General features: G+C 44.1%; 1 long non-coding RNA gene across 1 annotated transcript in view; it reads left to right on the top strand.

The window, feature by feature from the left end:
- The first annotated feature begins 2,338 nt into the window (after positions 1-2,338).
- Positions 2,339-6,269, top strand: part of LOC112147587 — a 5,815-nt gene continuing 1,884 nt past the window's right edge. The window contains exon 1 of the long non-coding RNA XR_002919482.2: positions 2,339-2,644. This is a non-coding gene — a long non-coding RNA (uncharacterized LOC112147587). The remainder of the gene's footprint in view (positions 2,645-6,269) is intronic.

The raw sequence follows: 6,269 nt of genomic DNA, 5'->3' as shown, positions 1-6,269 counted from the left end.
AGTGCCGTTTTTTGGGTCAGACTGTCGTCCTCCAGACTGAACCCCCCCACACGTGCCTGTGGCGTTCACGGTGGCGTCCGCCTCGTCGGTGCTGGATCCAGAAACAACAGGCTGGGGTTAAAAGCGCTTCTGCTCTCCGCCGAGTGACAGCTCTCCTCCACAGGCAGCAGAAACAGATGAGTTCTTCAGACCCATTTGGAAGACATATTGTGCCCCCATAGTGTTCCATTTTCCAGCAGCCATGCTGAAGCCGATGAGCATTTTCCTATTTATACTCCTCTTTTTTCTGATTTGAGTGGATGTGTGGAGTGTTCTCCAGCAGAGGTAATGGCTTCTGTCAGTGCTTTCTCTCTGCAGCTACTTATTACCCTTCACACCTGCCCATCAATATCAAAGGCCTCGCCGGCGAGCAAAAATATGAGTAAACTTTCTCAAACGTCCATCAAACATCTCCCATCAAAATAAGTCGAGATACATTACAATCCGCCCCCAACCAAAGACGGCAGCCTGTCATTTTGGCTCAAACTGCATGTCGAGCGTCTACTGTGCACGTTTCCAGTCAGAAGGTCGGACACGGATCAGCTGGTGTGGAGCAGGAGAGACGGATGATCGACTGATCAAAGAGGAGTCTTCAGGTTTAGAGGACCATACCATGATGTTCTTCAGTCTTTAGAGTAAACTACTGTATATCCATGTATATGATCATATATTGTCTTCAGAACACCAAAACACAAATTATTTATGAAATACGAGACATTTTTGTTTGTGGAGCATTTTAACACCTGGAAGTAAAACGACTCGATCTCTGAGGCTCCGCCTTTCACTCCTTGTTGGTCCACCCATTTCATGACGTCATCCTTGAGATCTCTTCAGTCATTGGCCAGCAGCTATAGGGGCGGGTCAAACCAGAAGAGAAGGATGGATGTGTTGCGGTCTGTAAATGCTGTCCAGGATTTTTCTCTTACTCAAACTTTGCTTTTTCTGATGGATTTTGGGCGTCTGTATGAAGGTTCAACACTTTTTACTGCAGCTTTGGTACGGCGGAGGAATCCTGCATGACGGTAACTGGAGACGCTACGGCTACACACGCTAACAAGTGTTTGTGACGTGTAGATTGTAGGTAGAATCAACGTGGATCACATTAAAAGTTGTTTTATTGAGCGTGAATTCATCCAAACAGATTTGAATGAGTTTCCGTGTCTCATCGTTGTGGTGTTATGACGTTGTTGTGAAGAGAATTCTGTTGGAACTACAATAGAGTTTTAAGATGACATCACGGCAGCAGCCCGCGGACGCGCCGCGTAACAAGATTAAGAAAAGAGAGTTATACGTTTTTTAGTGGCGTTGAAATAAACGTTCTAACAAGTAAACAGTTAAACCAATTATTTTCTTTTGCCTAACATGACAATCACTGCTCTACATTTGTCCTCACCAATCGCCTCATTTCTAACGTGACTGTCGGGTACGGTGGCCGTTTTGGTTCAGTTCTTCCACTCTCGGTTTGTTTCATATTCAGACTGAGGAATCTCAGAGCGAACAGAAGTTCAGTCTGATTGAAAACGAACCGAGACCACCTTGAAAGATGGGTCAGAGAGCGGTTCTGGTACAGCTGTGGTACCAAAGGAAGGATATAACTACCTTAGCACCAAAGTCTGGGGGCGGAGCTTGCAGAACAGACTCTTCCTGGAGGGGGCGGTTCACATCGTGCTGATGCTTTGGGGTTCTTTCTAGAGAGGAATGAACAGTATAATGCACTTCAAACCTGAAAAAGTAGAATTTTCCTGGTAGGGCTTAAGGTGGAAATAGAGAAGCAGACGTTCAGACGTTTCAGGACGACCGTCTCCTTGAAGAGAAGCAGCTCTCATTACAGCCGCTTCATGTGTGAGCTCCGTCCACGTGTTGACCTGGAAGCCCACCAACCCTGTTTGAGGTGTGATTAATCAGCTGCTCCACGCAGGTCCACGCGGCGACGTGTCCCACAGAGAGCGGGGAGCCTCCAGCGATGAGGCTGAGGAGCTGTCAGGTTCACGGAGCCGTCTTTGTTACAGCACAGTTCTGCTCGAGAGGAGTAATGTCAGGGGCAATGCAGACGCATTCACTCTGCATAACCGCTCGCTTTCACCGTCTCTGATGAGCGCTTTCTTCAAGAACAATTGTTAATGTTGACTTGATCTTCAGCGGAGCCGCGTGCAGACGGAAAGGTAGCTCATTATATCCACAGAGATCGCGGCGCGCTGAAGCACTCTGCCTCCAGAAATGGTATTTTGTGTCAAAGAAAGCATGTGGGGCCTTGACTAACGCAGAGTTCCTCTCTGATGTCTCCAGCTAATGGCAGCAGCCTGTCAGGGCAGCAGTAGGGAAATCACTGGGAACAATTGAAACTGAGGAGTGAGAGAGGTCAGAGCCAGACATCTTTCCAAAGATCGGAGTTTGGCCGACAGATGCTGAGGGTTACCATGGAGACATGCAAACAAGGAGGAGGCATCACTTTGAGAGTTTCTCCTTTGAAACAGGGCAAATATGAATGAAACTTTCCTTTTGTTTGCATTGACAGTCCTCGTGTGATGAACGCAACTCTTCGCCCCCCTCCTGCGGCCGTCCCGGCCGGCTGTAACCTCACCAACCCTGACCTTTGCAGGAACAGGTGAGTCAGAGACAACGGCGCCTGAGAGTTATTGGAACATGAAGGCTGTTCTGCTGCTAATAGGCCCCTGTCACTCAGAGGAACACGTCCCGTTTGGGCTCCATTTGGATGTCAAGTCAAAGAGAAAATGATGCTCTGCGTGTTATTTAAACCCCCGGCTACTGTTGCCATGGATACCACATTTTGCCACTGAGGCAAAAAAAGAAGGAATTTTTATCTATTAATAAAAATATGATCCATTCAGGAAACATGGTAACTGTCAGGACAATTCAGTCCAGCCCTGTTTCAGTACACGGTGGTCTCATTGGGCTTCACAACATGAACTAAACCGGTTAAACCTGCTTCTCTGTGAGGAAAAACTCTTAAAAAACAGATTCAGGACAAAGAAGAAACTTCAGGGATGACTACATGGAGGAGAGCTCCTCTCCGGACGGACAGACGAACCAGCACTATTAACGAAGGATGAACTTGTCTAACGCTGCGCTCTTGATTAGAGTAGCAGGTGGAACAAATAATCATGAAACCAACAAGTTCTGGATCCATATGGATCTTTTTATGTTGACACTTTGATAAGTGATTCCTAAAACACACTATGTTCAGGGTATTTGAATTTCACTGGAAACTATTTTTTAAAATCAAAATATATATATTCTTAGGTGAAATTTAAGTCAGTGCTTTTATTAGTGCTCTCTTGCATTTAATTGTTTATGGGACCAGTTAATTGTGACCCGTACTTAATTTTTCTAATTAATTGATTTAATAGATCCATTTTCAGCCTAATAATTGCTCTAAAATCCCAATTTTGAAGTATTTTGTTTAAATTTGTGACACTGTGTCACAGAAAGATCAGAATACAATAAAAAAGTGTATTTATGAAGTTTATTATCACAGCAGACTTCAATCTTAACTTTTACTCCACTAAGAGGGATTCTGTTTTCAATGTCCTAATGTCCTAATGTCCTAAATGTCCAGAAGACCAAAGAAATCATTTTGGACTTTAGAAGACACGCCCACGCCCCTCTACAGATAAATGGAGAACGGGTAGACTGCGTAAACTCCATCGGATTCCTGGGCATCACCATCTCTGCTGACCTGTCCTGGTCAGCAAACATCCGAGCCGTGGTGAAGAAGGCTCAGCAGCGGCTGCACTTCCTCTGCATCCTGAGGAGGTGTGATCTGGATCAGAGGCTGCTGGTGAACTTCTACCGCTGCTCTGTGGAGAGTATTCTGACCTACTCTCTGAATGTGTGGTACCCAGGCTCCACATCACTGGACAGAAAGGCTGTGCAGAGGGTCATCAACACAGCACAGAAAATCATCGGCTGCCCCCTGCCCCCCCTTGCAACCCTATCAAGATCCCGCTGCCAAAAAAGAACATCTACAATCCTGAAGGACCCAACCCACCCCGCCCACCACCTGTTTGACTTGCTGCCATCAGGACGCCGCTACAGGTCAATCAGGTCACATACCTCCAGACTCACAAACAGCTTTTTCCCCTGGTCCATACGGATGCTGAACAACATCCAATGAACAATCTGAAATATTGTCAATTTTGCACAACTGCACACCTCACTTTAAATAATATTTATTACTATGCTGCAATCATGTTGTATACTTCTCTTTTTGCCCTACCTCTGTACAGTTTCATATTATTATTACTGTTAAATACGTTATATTTTTTACTTTATTCTACTTATTTATTTTGTTCTTATTTTTAACTTCTTTTTTATATTTTTTATTGTGCTGTGCATTGCTGCTGGTGGACTCCCCACAATTTAACTGTTCAGTTTAACTGACAGTTACAATAAAAGTCTTTGAATCTTTGAATCTTTGAATCTCAAATAATGAAAAAATAATAAAAGAACATCCGGTCCAGAATGTTGTGATTACAAACACCAGAAAACAAGAGGAACTCTTTTCTGAGGAATCCAAAAAACATCAACTACGACCTTCTCATTAGGATCATGATTCATATATTGATAAACTTTATTCCAGTTCATCACAACAGAAAGACAGAAGAGAGATCAAGGATTTTATATTTTCCTTTAACCGTTTTGGTGAATTAGATCATTTAGAGACCTGAGATGAAGCAGAAGAGAAAAAGAGAAGATGAGGAGGAAATGAAACACGAACTGAACTACGTAGACTTTCTCTGACACAAACTTTAACCTCATCCTCTGGACAAACACGTGCAGGAAGAGAACTCTGAAATGCTTTGTTTTCTCATGACGATCTCTTTCCTCGGCGAGAGCTGAAAACAGTCGCTGTTACCATGACAACGCGACACGCCGCGTTTTAAACAGTCTGCTTATGTGATGATGATTCAAACTTAAAAATGTAACAGGATGGAAGTGTAAATAATTGATTTGATTTTTATTTTTTCGTAAATGACCTTTTCATGATAATGCTCTTCCGGGTGTGCATTATCAAACATGAACAAACGTCACAGAAGCAAAAGATTCATGTGATTTAATTAAAAAAAGGAAAAAAAAAACTTTAAAAAATGTCTGTAATTGATGAATTGTGGTTAACGTGATAATTCGACAGCCCACTTCTTTATTCCTCTGAACTTTTATCTTTTTGTGACATTTTGTGAGCAGGGAGGTCTCTCACCGTCAGACACAAACTGTTCACACATAAAGGTCAAAACGCTCATTCACATGTGAAGAGGTTTACAGGAACAGCAGAGGACGCTACAGTCAGACGACTTTCCCTCAGAAAGTTTCTGGTTCTGCTCCTCTGATCATTAAATCAAATCAAATACGATTCTTCATTTTTCTTTTCATTCTTTCACAGTAATTTAAAGAATTTCAACTGTTTACTTATTTTGTACACTTACAATCTACAGTTTAATATTACGAATGTAAAAATTGGTTGTAAAATAAAAGGTTTTAATGTCAAAATGACAAACAAGCTGAAAAAACAACCATAAAAAGTTTTTTCCTTTTTTACGGTTCTTTTCTGCTCTGTTGACCAAACTCACCGTAACTCTCTCCACTCGATCCTGGAATCAGGAAAGTCTGACGCCGCAGAAGCCGGCGTCGCTCCTCGCCGCTCTGACATAAACCCCATCAGCTCAGCGTGCAGCACGCCGCTCTTTGTTGTGGGCGTCTGCCGCCATGTTGGGCGCAGATACGGTTGAGCTCTTTGATTTGACTCAACACTCCAGCGGCTTCATTGTGATGCAACCGTCATTATCAGCGTCCAGCACATGGCGGCGTTCCTCTGACGTCCTGCTAGCGCAGCGACCACGGCGACCGCCGGCGCTAATCCAACACCTGCTCGCCGTGTGCAGCGCTCGAACCACGCCGAGCAACAATAGGAACTCGAGGTCAGCCGGCCCTGATCTTCATGCTGGGGGGTTGACTGAACACAAACAGCAACATAAAGAGGATTTTCTGCTCCGGTCTTCCTGCTTGTGTCACATGCTGTCAGAATTAGCCTGATTACTACAGAAAGAAGCCCCGCCTCCTGACATGCTGGTCAGTAGTTCACCTGTCCAGGTGAGAGGCTCTGCTCAGATATTTCAGAGATCGTAACAGCTTCTGGTGTTAAGGTTAACCTGCAGCTGCAATAGTTCAGGACTAGTTTAGACTGAAGCCACCTCCTCCTCCTCCTCCTCCTC

This window comes from Oryzias melastigma, linkage group LG17 (genome assembly GCF_002922805.2).
Source record: "Oryzias melastigma strain HK-1 linkage group LG17, ASM292280v2, whole genome shotgun sequence".
NCBI classification, from domain to species: Eukaryota; Metazoa; Chordata; class Actinopteri; order Beloniformes; family Adrianichthyidae; genus Oryzias; species Oryzias melastigma.
The sequence above is the reverse complement of the archived record's forward strand: the minus strand, read 5'-3'. Positions and strand labels throughout refer to the sequence as shown.